The following is a 14,666-nucleotide window of genomic DNA, read 5'->3' as shown; positions in this document are numbered from 1 at the left end:
GAACAGGACAGGAGTGAACAAAGCAATCCCTGTGCTGATGCACAAATCCATCCACGACTTTCCCAGATCACAAAAGGCAACATGAATGTCGTACTTCCTTCCAGTGTGGGTTAATTCACCTGGACGGAGATGACAAACACTTCTGGTTTTAAATAGAAAGTACCTCACCTTCCCTCCCCGCTCCTCCAACAAACAAGAAAGGAGCAATAACAAGTGCGATCAAGCACAGACAAGCCCTTCAACCAGCCAGGAAACAAGGCTACACACAAGTGGAGCCTTGAGATCCACCTCCTCCTCCCCAAAAAATGAGGGAAAGCTGTAGCTTTCCATTTGCCACCTTCACCCACCCCGTATGGTGCTGGGTGTCACCTGGGCACCCTCAGCCCCCACTCCCCATCCCACTCCCTATCCCGCTCCCCATCCTGCTCCCCATCCCACTCCCCAGCCGCAGGCACCTGGGCAGCCCACACACCCAGGCTGCTGCAAACACGCTCCCAAGCACAGAAAGTCCTGCCCCTGCGATGCCAGGATGGAGCTCCTCCGGCAGCCAGGGACACTCCACACCCACTGGGCAGCTGCTCAGTGCATCCCGAGCCCCTCTCCATGATCTCCCTTTCTCCCCTCAACGCAGCAGTGAGCTTCTGTCCATGAGAAAGCCATTCACAACAATTGGGCGGTGTGGGCAAGGACACTGATACTAAAACAAAGGCTTTCCCAAGCAGTCCGTCCTTTGGGCTTATCCTCACCGGTAAAGCCACAGCTTGGTGTAGAAATGCCAAGCCAGCTTTAAGTGCTGCAGCTGAGGCAGGAAAGAGCTCCATGTTGGCTCTAACACCCATCCAAAGGGCAAGGAGGCTGCCCTGAGCCTCTTCCTGCTGTTTCAGATCAGCTTAATCATCAGTGTACAGTTTACGTACACTTTAAAAGGAGTTGAAAGAGGGGAAATTTAGGTTAGATATTAGAAAGAAATCCTTCCCTGTGAGAGTGGTGAGACACTGGAACAGATTGCCCAGAGAAGCTGTGCATGTCCCATCCCTGGGAGAGTTCAAGGCCAAGCTGGATGAGGCTCTGAGCAACCTGGTCCAGTGGGAGGTGTGGTTGGAATGAGATGATTTTTAAGGTTCCTTCCAACCCCTGACCATTCTATGATTCTACGAGTTGGATCAGTGGGGGCTAGCTCAGAGCCAGCCTGAGCTCAGTGTGCAGGAGAGCACCATCTCTGCCAGGGGGCCACACATTATTTCAGTTCAGTGAGACACCCAGAAAAGAGGTTGGTGCAACTGCTCTAAGACGAAACCTGCCCTGCCACAAGCCTCAATTTTCATTTTGATACAGCCACTCTGCCCATGTTTAGTCCAGGTTTCTCAGCTGGACGTCCCTCCATATGAGAGCTGCCTTCTGCAAAGAAACAGTCCCTGATCTTCATGCACCACCCTGGGCTGCTCTATCGCTGTACAACCCATCATGGGAGGTGAAGGAGTGGGGTCAAAACTCTTGAGCTCAGGAAGAGATTACACAGGGTGCTAGAGATAAGAATGAAGGGAGGGAAATAACGTTACAAGGAGTCAGCTTTGAGGGCAGGGAGAGCAGAAGGAGCTTGCTGAAGGAAAGGATGTATAGAGTAAGAAAGGTGATCAAAAAGGCATGTGCCAAAATGATGTAAAGTCTACTGATGTAGAACCAGGAGCCACCTCAAGTGTCTTAGGCACAGAAGAACAAAACGAACCTGCCAATAGTACCCAGTCTCCTGGAAAATGCATCTGAGCTGCTACTGAAGCTTCAGAAAAGCAAATGAGACCTTCCAGTCACACTAGTGCAGTTTGCCCAAGTTTTAACACACCCAGTAGCATCTCACCAGCTTTCACTTGAGATAACAGAGCCTATTAATTATCTAATGACTCACTAATTGAGGGGAAAAAAATAAGGATAACTTTCCTACATTGGTTTCTATTTAAGTAGATTATAGTACTTAATGCTAACAAGAAAAGGGAAAAAAGTCAAAGAAACATTTTGGGTAGAACAAAATTTCACCTTTGCAATTGCTACTCAACATTTGGCCAAACAGCAAGTGAAGAACGTAGCTTGGATTGCACATTGCACTTCCCAGAGATGCAATAAAAATGAGTCATTCTTAAGATAAAAAGGGATCACCTGTTTAGCAAAAGAACCGGTTCACTCTAAGCAGAGCTTATGTTCATAAAAGTAATGGGTAAACCTTGGTATTCTGCAGTCTTCTGATATGAGAATAAACAAGAAGGTATTCTGCAGTCTCCTGATATGAGAATAAACAAGAACAGTTTATGATTCTCACTGCTGGAGCTTAATAGAGAGACTATTGACACCACTAGGAGGACAGCAGAATTCCCAATGGGAAAGCAATGCACTGAGTCACAGGAAGTGGCTCCATGCAGGTCTCTACAAACCCTGGGGATAGAGAGACAACCCACAGAAACATCTGGGGAACAAAAAGAGGCAAGAACTTCCCAAATGACTTTCTCTACAACTTTTTATGCAGTGGTGGGTGCCAGCAACGTGCTGTACACATTCCTAGATGGCATGTTTGCTACAAACTTCAGGAGTTTCCAGTTTTTCTCAGAGCAGAATGATTCAGGACCTACATGAGAGAGAATCTCCAGTCAGAAGCAGAAATTTCATAGTCTCTTACGGTGCTACAGAAGTGTGAGCCAGAATCCCACGCTGCTGTTTCTGAGTCTCAGATTAAAGAATGCTAATGTCTGCACCAAACCATTTTGACAGATGCAAATGCCACTAAAACATCAAAGGGCTTGGAAACACACTTGAAAGCCTGGCCTTGCCCAGATTGCAGCGTGGAACCATTGCTGAGCACAGCTGTTGTCACGTTACCTGGACCCATCCTGAGCACAGTCAAGCTACAGACAGATAACGATGGACAATATTCAGCAAACTGAACTGGGACAAACTGTCCTCCCCTGCACAGAGGACCTCTGAAATCACCCATCTGACCTTCTGGGCAAACATAATATAACCTCTTTCACAGTGAGATCAGGTTCCACTTTGGAAACTGTGACATTTCTGGTAGCTGTCAGAGCCCCACAGGGCAGATGATAAAACTGCAAATGATGCAACCAAAAAAAAAAATCTTTAAATACCCACAAAACTGCACTTGTATATCATACCATGCTGGTGACAGCACAATGTCATCAGCCACAACAGCAGAAACCTGTGCCATGGTTTCAATACTGTCCATCAGTTGGAGAAAACACAAAAAAATTGTGCCAGCATACCATGAGATAGCAACAACAAAAATCACACACACCTGTCCTCATGTGCCTTCAGAATGCATGTTTGCAGCCTTAGCTCCCTGTAGTATTTTTAATTGCCTCATTACTCCGTTACTGAGATTTATTTTTAAAAAGTTACGTGATTTGTGTTAAAATAAAAAATCCTTGGCAATACTGTAACAGTGATGGACCTTTGTACCGAAAACTGCAGCTAAAAGATGAAAAAAAAAGTCCATCCAACAAGGATGTAGGGATGTGTGTGGGGAAAACAGATTTTGGCACAATACTCCCCTAACCCAGCTTTTCAAGGAAAAATCCCATCCTTTCTTGGAAATTTAATTGGTGCCCTGAGATTGAAGAAGCTACAAGCACAATGAGACAGGTTTGCTATTGGAAGCAAAAGGTATTAGATATAAATAAAATGTTTTAAGAAATGTAAATGTGGGAAAGCACCAGAGGGGACCCCTTCCCTCTCCCCCGTGGAAAAATAGCTTCACACACCCAAAGCCACAGGAATTGTGTGGGTGCTGAATAGGAAGGTACTAATGCAAACACACAGAAAACCTGTTGTTACTCACGGTCTAACACTTGCATGGCCAACTGGCGTAGGTTTATTGTGCGCATCCCAATATTTTCCATTTTTCATGTAGTCCCACTTCCTAGAATCATGTGGTTATGTGAGAATTTTGGCTTACAATCACAAAAATTGATGTATGGCCTTTAACTGGTGTGGAAAAAGGCTGAAAAACTAAATATGACTCAAAAATCAGATCTTGCTGTCTTGCTGTCTAGGTTTATCTTAATTTTTTAATCCTAAATGTTCAGTCTGAATTTGTGAATAAGAAGAGGAAAGGCAACTCCTCCCTTCCCTCTCTGCTTCATCCCTGGTTTTCAGCAGTTGGGACTGATGACAATGCAGAGTATTTAGGGCTAATGCAGTGAGTTACATGAGCTGCCAGAAACTAAAAAAGTAGCAGCAAAATATATGGTGATATAATTGGGTTAATAAAGATGAATAATCAAATTTGGCAGGCCCAATTTAGGTATTTTCAGATAGTCTGCAAAGTTCATTTGTTTATGCCCCACTCCTTAAAGAAAAAAAAAAAGTAGAGCTCCTTCACTGCCTTCTGCCAGGCCTGTACAAATTATCCAACACCACCTTGAATTGGGTCTTAATAAATTTTTATTAAGTCTTGATGGGGCACCCTGGAATCCATAACAGGCTAACTTACTATGCATCCAGGTTGCTGCCATCACCTCCCTCGGGACACTGCACATGTGACCAAACGTGAGCCATCCCAGGGAGCTGTAAAGCCAAAAAAACAACCTAAGAGCAGAGTGATGTGAGCAGCCATAAAGGTGACACACAGGAGAAAAAATAAACAAACAAAGGTAAATGTCACAGCTCCCTGCAGTAGCTATATATAGAATCACAGAATGGCTGAGGTTGGAAGGGACCTTAAAGATCACTTAATTTCAACCCCCTGCCATGGGCAGGGACACCTTCCACTAGCCCAGTTTCCTCAGAGCCCCATCCAACTTGGCCTTGGACAATTCCAGGGATGAGGCAGCTACAGCTTCTCTGGGAAACCAGTGCCAGTGTCTCACCACCCTCACAAGAAAGAATTTCTCCCTAATATCCAATCTAAACCTACCCTCTTTCAGTGTGAATCCATTGCCCCTTGTTCTGTCACTCCAGTCCCTTGTTAATAGTCTCTCTCCATCTGTCTTGTAGCACCTTCAGGTACTGGAAGGCCACAACTAGGTCACCTCCAAGACTTTTCTAATCTGGATGAATAATTCCAATTCTCTCAGCCTTTCCTCCATCCCGCCAATCATCTGGGTGGCTTCCTCTGGACTCGCTCCAACAGGTCCATGTCATTCCTGTGCTGGGGACCCTGGAACAGATGTACGACCTGTGGCAACAACTGCAAGGAGTGGACAAGCACAAGGGGCTGGGCGATGGGGCAGCGAGCAGAGAGGCAGGAACCTGGACTTAGACCTAAATTGTGGTAAAGCCACACCCAGGATCTGCAACTAAGTCCCAGACACTCCAGAGTAGGTGTCTTGCAAGCACCTCAATTGCAGAAGCAGGTGCTCCCTTGGCAGCCCACAGAGAGCAGGAGCAGCATAGCAGGGAAATTTTACATCCTCAGTCCTGGCCCTCTGCTAGATACACATCTGCTCCCCTTCCAGGTGAGAAGCAGGCACTAGGGGAAGCAGGATATTCTAACTGGATTTACAACCATTTCCAAAGGTGCTGTTATTTTCATGGCTTAATATTTCCTTGTCTCATTATTGCCACTGACTCTACCATTCCCAAAAACCCAAAGAGCCTTCTCTCTTCAACAAAGGATTGGGGCTGAGAGGCTGTTCCATGGCAGACAGATGAATTAGGACACAGCCCCTGTGAACAACTCTGAAAACAAGTAGTAGCATGAAGGAGATCCTAGGCAAAGCCCTGGAAACCTCTTAAAACCCTCTGCAAGGCTTAACATGGAAACAATCCAAATGGAAGGGGAGGGGAAGAACATTCTTGTGACCTTGTCTTTCAGAATGAGCCATGAAAAGATGTATAAATCAGGGGTTTAAATGGTGTAACTGATATACATCAATCTTATGAAATGCTTTTTATAGCTAGCTTCACCCATTACCACTTTATTTCAAAGTTTATAGCAGTAATTACAGCTCATAGATGTTGCAGTTAAGATTTAGCATTAGTTCCTAATACTGTAATTAACACAACATATTATAAATTTTTTTTTTAGAAAAAAGTGGAGCCCTACAGGTACAATTCTAAAAATAATTTAGAAATCACACACACAGATCAACAATTCTGATAGTCTCTATTTCAGCAATATCTCCCCTTATTTGTCAATGGGCAAAAATATTGCCCACATACTTTCACGTGTAGTACACCTTCAGGTCTGGGTTAATTTAAAGCACTGTTTTTATACCAGCTTAGAAACATCACTAGCATTTTTATGATGCACTAATTACAGCATTTTCCTCTTTCTAATAATTAAATTATTTTCAATGCATAAGGAACAATTACAGGTATTTTATTCCTTCCTCCATTTTCATTTTTCTGCACATGGATGAAGGGGCAGATTCTGCTTCCCACCACCACTCCTCAAGATTTCCGAAGATAGTACTCTTTGGTGGCTCAATGGCTCTACAGATATTAGCTGAGCAATTACAACTTGAGATTGCCCTTTGGGAGTCTCTGAAGACACTGAATATGACTCTTCTTGACTGGCCTACGGCTTCGTTTTCCTCAACCCCGTGGCATGTAAAACCACCTCTCTCTTTCCCCTCCCAGGTCACTATCAGATGGTGATGCAGAGGACTAAAATAAGGTTTGAAATTCACCCCAAGTTCATGGTTTCAGTCTGCCAGTGAGAAATTAGAACATGAGGCAACCTAACAGTCACTGTGACTAACAGTGGAAAACCAACCTGATATAATTTCCTTTACCTCTTTTATGACACGGTCACAAAACGACAGCTGAGGAATGCAAAGTCCTCAGTGCCCTCACATCCACCAGCCCACACAAGAGTGTATCCTGCATTCTAGTTGGACTGGTGCATACCTTAGCATCCATGAGAGACTTCCCCTGGGAAGGTGCAGGCACTAGGTAAATGAAATCTAAGACTCAGCTCGTTTTTGTTCCCATTAACTGCACCACGCTTTGATCAGCAGGGCAGAAATAAACACATAAACATCCCATCTCTCCCGAGGACAATGAGATGCAGCAGAGTTCCCTCCAGTTCAGCCTCACGGCAGGCAGCTCTTGGTTGTACCTTCTGACACTGCCCAAACTCATCTAAACAAGTTTATCACACTTGGCACAGGGCAATGTGCTTAAAAAAATCACCAGATGCAACAGCAAAGAGTATAATGTGGTGTGAGCACTGTAGTTTGGGAAAGCTAAGAGTAACAGAGGGGCTTGAAGGGGTAAAGGTTGGGAGTGTCAGTGGGTCATACCCAAGAAGGAGGAAGAGTGAGAGCTCTGCTTCTTAGAGTCCTCTTCCCAAACACCTTCCTGTCTGGAAAACGGGCCTTAAGTCTTACCTCTGCCACCCATGCACTTGAGGAACCAAACTTTCAGCACAAATATTAGCTGTTTGTTACTGAACCAAGCACCTCTCCTCTTCCAGGTGTGCCAGGGAAGGTGAAATTACAGCTCTGTCCGCAGCAGGACATTCAGCACTGCTACTTTTGCTGCACACATGGGCAATACCCCAGCACTCCCAACTTTTCGCTGTTCCTTCTCTATCAGCACTAACCCTCACAGGACATGACAAAGATGCATCCTGGTGTTTTATGTCTTGACTCTACTGACAGCTTTGGCTTATGAACAGTTAAACATCGGTGCAGTCACTAGAAATTTCAAGCCAGTGGGTCCACAAAGGATAACAGTTATCATCAGTAATATAATCCAGGATGAAAGGGGAACACGCACCTTAGGAGCTCTCCTTTCTTCAATTCCCCACTGCAGTCATTTATTAAAAGAACTATCTACAAAAGGTTTAGATTGTAACCGGCGTTTGGGGTTTGTTAAGGTAACCAAGAACTGCACCTTCATCCCCTGACCTTATGCAGCAGAATCACCACTTCCTAATTCCTGCAGTTTCCAGCAGTTTCTGCCTGTCTGAGGGTCAACTGCGCAGCTCAGGTAATTCTAACCCCTCCTACCTCACAGCCATACTGTGAGGATTAGTCAGGGAGTGTCTGCCCAGTGTACTGAATACACAAAACCCTGTTATAAACTCTATCTGATTGCAGCCATAAGCAAAGTCTTATTTAAGCAATCCCTTCACTATCAAAAATATATTGATTGCTCAGTCTGTTCTTTCCTTCTGTGTCTTTTGCCTCCAAGCTCTCCGAGTTAACATAACAAGGTACTATTTTCTTTTTGTGCTGTAGAGTTGTTTACCGCAAATAACAGACAAATTTTCCACACAGTAATTAGTTGTTTTGGCTCATTGTGGGTCAGTGTTACTCTGGTATCACAGTTGCTGTAGTGGGGGGATCCCACTGCCCAGTCAAAGAATGCCCACAAGGTCACAGATGTCAGATATTCACAGACATTTCTCATTGTGTTCACATTCAGGTGAGACCCTTTCTCAAATTCCACCAATTTTATGAATGTAGGACATACAGCATCAGGTATGTCTTGCTTGCTCTAAGCACAAAGCTGTATCTCTCTACCAAACTGCTTAGGCATATGTTTACCTCAACACTTCTGTATTTGTCTGCCACATCTGTTAGTACTTTTTTTTTCCCTTTAAATACACTTTGTTCACTCTTTTCGGTGGTCACAACCAAACTCTGTGCAATGCAATCTTTTAAATTAACTCTTTTAAGGCAACTTTCTAGTAAAACATAATATATTTCAGGGCAGATTTTCTTCTTGAGAGTTTTGATCGTGCCAGTTTTCATTGCACACACAATGCAGCACTTCTCGCCTTTTCTCGTTCTGCTGTCTTTTAAAGTTATTTTGCTATGACTACAGGAGTCAGAGTCAATACATTTTTCCCCTTTTACACTCAGATGCCTGTTTTCAAGCCTTTGATATCACTGTTATTACACACTCAGCAGCTGAATAGGTAAAAATGATGCTGGTAAGGAATGAAAGAAAAATGTCTGTGGTATATCTGGCAACACCCACTGGGCAGCTCAGCTGCCATGACTTTTCTATACATGTAGACACAAATTTTAGCTGCTTTTTATACCCCTGACCCTCCTCCCCTGTGACTGGTCAGAGCACACACTACAATGACATAACTTGCATGCCTGGCCTTGTCCTTCCAGGATAAGGCACATTTCACTGCTCCAGCACACATCCAAATTGCTCATCGTCCTCTCTCTGCGCCCCTCCAAAATGAAACGGCTCAGCCTGCTCATTGTGCAGGGGCAGGAAAACAAGGAGAACTGTAGGAGCAATGTCCAGGAAGACTGATTTTCCAGATGGCACCAAAATGGGCAGTGTTCACCCTGTGCCTACAGGAACACCTTGGAGCTATGCATTGACAGCACGTCCCCTCTTCCCAGCTGTGCCCAGGGATGAGGAAGAGGACAGTGCAGTAATGTACTCCCCATACTTCCACACAGCACCAGTTGTTACTAAGATATTACTGGATGACTTCGGGGGTAAACTCATCTTCCTCAATCACTTGCACATTTAAGAAAACACATCACAACCCATAATTTGCTATAAAAATAGGGACAGTCCCACTTCCCTTTGCCTGTCTCTCCCACAGGATCCTCTCCCTGCCTCAGGGTTTGTCACAGCACAAAGTCTTGACAGGGCTGTGTGTTGTACTACAGCATTCTCACTGCTACCCCCACTGCCCATCCCGAGCTTCTGTGTGCCTGTACCTGGAACATGCCTTTCCAAGGGAAAACACCTTTCCCTGGAGTAGGTCTTTCAATGATCCTTGTGGGTCCCTTCCAACTCAGGATATTCTATATTCCACAGGGAGAGGCAGAGGAGAGAGAAGTGCACCATTCTAAAAGCACCCATGAGATCTATCAGCTATACTGTACCCTGACTCAAGCCTGAATTATCTCCATGTGCAAGGCAAGTCACAGAAAAATAGAGATGCAGAAAGGCAACAAGAAAAGTTATTTGAGCCATCTGTGATCCCAACAATCAGGACCAAATCATCACTGTTCTAAATACTGTGCCCTGAGACACCGTCCCTGTCCTGCAGAGCTGGCAGCACACTCAGAATACCTCTTCTATAAATCCAGCAACAGTGGGAAAACAGAAACACACAGCACGTTCTCAACTTCACTATCAGCCTGCCTCACCCATAAAACCAGACAGTGATCTCGGAGTCCCTGAGAAAGGAGATGAACTCAAATGTTGCAGCAGATTACATTTCATAGGTCTGGAGTTACCCTCGGATGCCCACGCTATGGAATACCTACAGCAGAATTGCTGCACCTAAACTCAGGCTTAATCCATGCCAAAAGGATTTTGCCTGGAGCCCAGTCCCACTGAAGACACAGCTACAGCATCAGAGCTTTGCAAGGCACTGGTATGGCTACAGCATCCTTCCTTCTCCCGTAAAATGGGCTATACCAACAAATCTCACCCATGCACTTTATCAAGTTTCTCCTCAGAGGGTAGGAATCTGTAGTGAAGATGTAAGGGCCCACTTAAGTTTTATGCTATTCAAAGACTATATGTAAGCACTTTTGATCATCACACCTGTAAATTTTTGTGAGTGTAAAGCACACATACTATACAGCTTACGCATCTTTATATATACACAGCAAGACTGTGGGCAAAGTATCTTCTTCTTCTCCTCCCACTGGTGGGGTATGTGTTAGTTTAACTCTGCTCTGGGCATCTACTTCTGTTTTTAAGTGAATATTCAAGCGTAGCCATGGCAGCCACCTCGTGGCAGCTGTGAATGAGGACCAAATCCAACTGGCTGCAGGTCTCCTTGTAACCCAAGTGTCCTCAGATTATCCCTGGGCTTCTGCAATCTGAACAAATCATGCCCTATCATGATCAGAATAATAATTCCCTCCCCTCCAGAGGAGTGTATTTTGGATTCACAAACTCCACTGCTGAATTTGTCGGAGCAGGAGCCTTTCCTCACCTCTCCTCCTCCAGTGATACCCTGTGCAAAGCTGGGTCTGCTCACCAGCATCTGATTCTGCTCTGCCACAGCTGGCACAAGCAGGGAGCCACCAAGCTTCTGGATCCCACTGAGCACCACCTCAGTCTGACCCAGGTAAAGATTTTTTGGGAATTTTTGTGTATGATCAGTGTCAGGAACTCCAGTGCTGAATGCACTCTGAGCACCGGCCAGGCCACGGGCAGTGGACCTCACACACTGAGCCCCCTACCTGCAGCTGGATGTTCAATTTGAGATTACAAAGAGGTAGTTTGACATCTGAATGTCACACACTTCTATAAGACACTGCAAATAGGGTATGTTTTCATGCAGCTCTGCTTTATCACAATACTTTCTGAGAAGCAGTTTCTATGATCACTCCTCCTCAACTTCTCCTAGCATCAGAACGCCCTGTATTTTGTATACATTTACATATGGATGTCTGTTTATCTATGCACATTTGTACACATGTCTTGGTAATCACCTTCCTTCCCCCTTCTAAATTTTTCCCACTATCAAAACCAATTGTCCTCCCCTTGACCTTGCCCTGAACTTGGACTAAAGGCATGGGAATTTCTTCTTTGACTTCATCTCACTTTTAATCCAAGCTCCAAACCATGAGCTCAAAACAAGCCCTCCACCACAGGCTCAGCTCCTCATCCCTGCCGTTCTGCATGGCACTTGTAGCAAGGGGGTTTAAAACAACAGATAGGGAATGGATTTTGTCTCAGCAAACTAATTCCATTACAAGAGCAATAAAATTGGAGTCAATTGTTAATGGAAGAGACAAGATTAATGAAGCTTTCCCAAAGGGGCATTCCACCTTGCTCCACACTGAACACCACCGAGAGCCTCACACCTGGAATGCATGAATGCATCAGTTTGAGACTTTACTGCACTGATGAACCCTTCATAGGTACCAGCGTGTCACAGACAAGGCACAGACCTTCTCCTTCCTAAGTCAAATGCTCTTTCCCACACAAAGTCAAACTCCAACACACACTTCTTTGACCAAAGACACAAATGCAGCTGAGCTAAATCCAGTACTGCCTAAACCCAGTTCTCCCAGGTCATGCAACAGAGTTAACCTTCACTGCTGAGTAAATCAGGGCAGCTGCTCTCAGATGTCTTCTGCAAAGTGGAGGTGAAAAAAATACATTAGCTTCCATTAAGATTTAAGGTAAGGTGTGTTTGTGACAATTCCTGTATCTCAAGCCTTAGTTTCACACACTTCTCACTTTGATAAAAGCAGTTCCATCTTCTGCCCTTCTCATTCCCTCCCCCACACTGCCCCTTCCCTTCTGGTGGAGTAGGTGCATGTGTGGTCCCACAACAAACTGGAGCAGGGAACCAGCATGGATGACACCAGGAAGGCAGGAAGGCTTCTTTCAACAGCAGTGCCAGCTGAAAGGACTTGTGCAACCACAGCCTGTTTAGCCGAGTGCAGAAAACTAGGAATTAAACATGCAATTATTCCCTCTGACATCTAATCCGGCACAGACAGGGGGCTGCTGTTGAGGGAGGTGGTCCCTCTCCACATTTCTCATGGCCACTGGCTACAATTCTGCAGCAATCCTAGCACTGTCTGGACACAAGGCAAGCTGATCCCACTTCCACATCCAAAAGTCGTATTTTTCATTTTGTAGGGAAGGGAGTTAATTTTCAGTAGGAGCAGTGATCAGACTGATCAGAGGCCTCTTGGTCACAAGATCCCATTCCAGAGAAGCAGCAGGAGCTTGCAGTCAGGACTGGATGAGAAGTCGATCATTCCTTCAACATCAGCCTGTTGTTGTGCTGGATTACTCATCACGTGAAGGCAAACTCCAAGCAAACACAAGTTATTCAATTATTTCTCACACACAGACATAACAGCCAAGCACACTCAGCCACTGATCACCCTGATTCCAGCTCCATGATGCCTCTTCCCAGAAGGAAGAGATCAGCATGGCTAACAGCTGTAGGTTTGTGACATAAAAGGCCATCTTTCTGCTGGAATCTGGAAAGAAAATTTGTAGCAAGACCTTGTGGCAGGAACAGATTGAGATAAGAAATTAGTGAGGGTTAATCAGCCATTGGAATAATTGACCTGGGGAACTAGTGCAATCTATCACTTGACATCTTGAAATCAAGACTGGCTACTTTTCTAGTAGAATTTTGGATTCGATGCACTGATAAAACAGCTGGGAATGTAAATACCTGCCAGGGGTCAGGTTAAGGCATCTGTCCCCAAATGGCTGATGATACGAACATAAACTGTGTGATCACCTCCTGAAGGAGAGAAATGATTTCTCTCTGTGGAGCCCAAGTGCCAAAAGAATAAAGCACAAGTACATTTGCACTGAAGTCACTTCTAAGTACTTCATGAAAAGATTCAGCAGGAGTTCAGTGAGGAGTTGCAAAGGAATTGCAAAACTTCCCAGGCATGACTAATGAAATAAACTGGCTATGGATAATTTAGCTAAACAGTAACTATGCAAACAACATCAAGCTGGAAAGATAACAGATGACAGAAAGCACAGTAATTCTTAGAATCAAACATCCTTGGAAAAAAATGTGATTCCAATCATGAATTTGAAATCCCTTGCGGGCTGTTTCTTAAATTTTACCTGGAATGATCACGGAGACTGAACGTAATTTATACAAATACAAACTAATTAAATAAAACAGCCCACTTTAAACCAGACTCCAAAGTAGATTACAGTAAAAAAAATTAGGAAAAAAATCAAAAACTATAACATAATTTGGCTCTTTTCTGGTAGAAAGCACTTGAAACAAGTGAACCATAAGAAAGGATAAGACTCAGCAGAATGAGAGCAAGAACATCCCTTTAAAGTTAGCAGGATGACATAAATAAACAAACAAACAAACAAAGACCTGGAGAACAGACTCTTACCGGCAAAATCTATCAGGATGCACAAGAGGGTCCCAGAGGAAGGATTTGTGTCCCACTATTTCAGGCAGCAGGAGCACTGACCTCCGGCCCAGTTGCCTGCTGTCACTAGTGACTAGACCACATAACACCATACAGATCTACCCAAATCACCGGGCTGCTGTAGAGGCAGGACAGGAGCTATTCTTAACATTAACAAAGAATTAAGAAGAATTCATATTTGGTGCAACTTCAACTCTGATTTACGTATGCCTCCTCCTCCTCCCTCAATTCAAGTGTAGTTCTGAAATCTGGGTCACCGATACATTATTCCTCCAAACCAAGCCACCTCCCCCCTGTGCAACCTTTTAAAAGGACTCTGCCCTTATCCAAGACATCTCCAAGTCATTTAGGTTATGAGAAACTCCAAAACACCAGAGAATCAGGTCACAAAACTTCCAACAACACCTTACGTGGCTTGGTCCAAGAGGAAGAGGCTCCTCAAGGAGAAGCCAACAGTAATCACATCTAGTCTGCAACAAGTCAACACTGAGCTCAGATCTCCTTCTCTGACCCTGTAATCTCTTCTACCAGGTTTGATCCAGGTTTTAGCCACCATCTGGGAATAAACGAAGCATCACACGCAAGGACCAACACAGGTGCTGGGAAGGGGATGATGAGTCAGGGATGCCGCGGGAGCTCCGAATCCCCCCGGCAGGTTGTTCGGGGGCTGCCCCCGGAGCTGCCGCGGTGGCCGGGGCTGCGGGAAGGGGCAGGAAGCGAGCAGCGGGCAGGGATCTTGCGTTCCTCTGCTTTCGCTCCGTGACAGGCCATAAAAGTCACGAGGCGAGGAGGAAAAACAACGAGGTGTCCAGAGTTCAGGCGCACCGGCTCCCG

General features: G+C 44.9%; 1 protein-coding gene across 3 annotated transcripts in view; it reads right to left on the bottom strand.

The window, feature by feature from the left end:
- The window catches only part of ARHGEF5 (Rho guanine nucleotide exchange factor 5), a 40,847-nt gene that overhangs the window by 25,049 nt on the left and 1,132 nt on the right, over window positions 1-14,666 (bottom strand). The window contains exon 1 of one of the 3 annotated variants that reach the window (XM_071551462.1): window positions 13,794-14,119. The exons of the other annotated variants lie outside the window; for them this stretch is intronic. The gene's annotated coding sequence lies outside the window, so the exon portion shown is untranslated. Of the gene's footprint in view, window positions 1-13,793; window positions 14,120-14,666 lie in introns of those variants that run through there. 3 annotated transcript variants of the gene reach the window in all.

The sequence above is a fragment of the Pithys albifrons genome, chromosome 3, assembly GCF_047495875.1.
Source record: "Pithys albifrons albifrons isolate INPA30051 chromosome 3, PitAlb_v1, whole genome shotgun sequence".
In the NCBI taxonomy this organism is placed as follows: domain Eukaryota; kingdom Metazoa; phylum Chordata; class Aves; order Passeriformes; family Thamnophilidae; genus Pithys; species Pithys albifrons.
The sequence above is the reverse complement of the archived record's forward strand: the minus strand, read 5'-3'. Positions and strand labels throughout refer to the sequence as shown.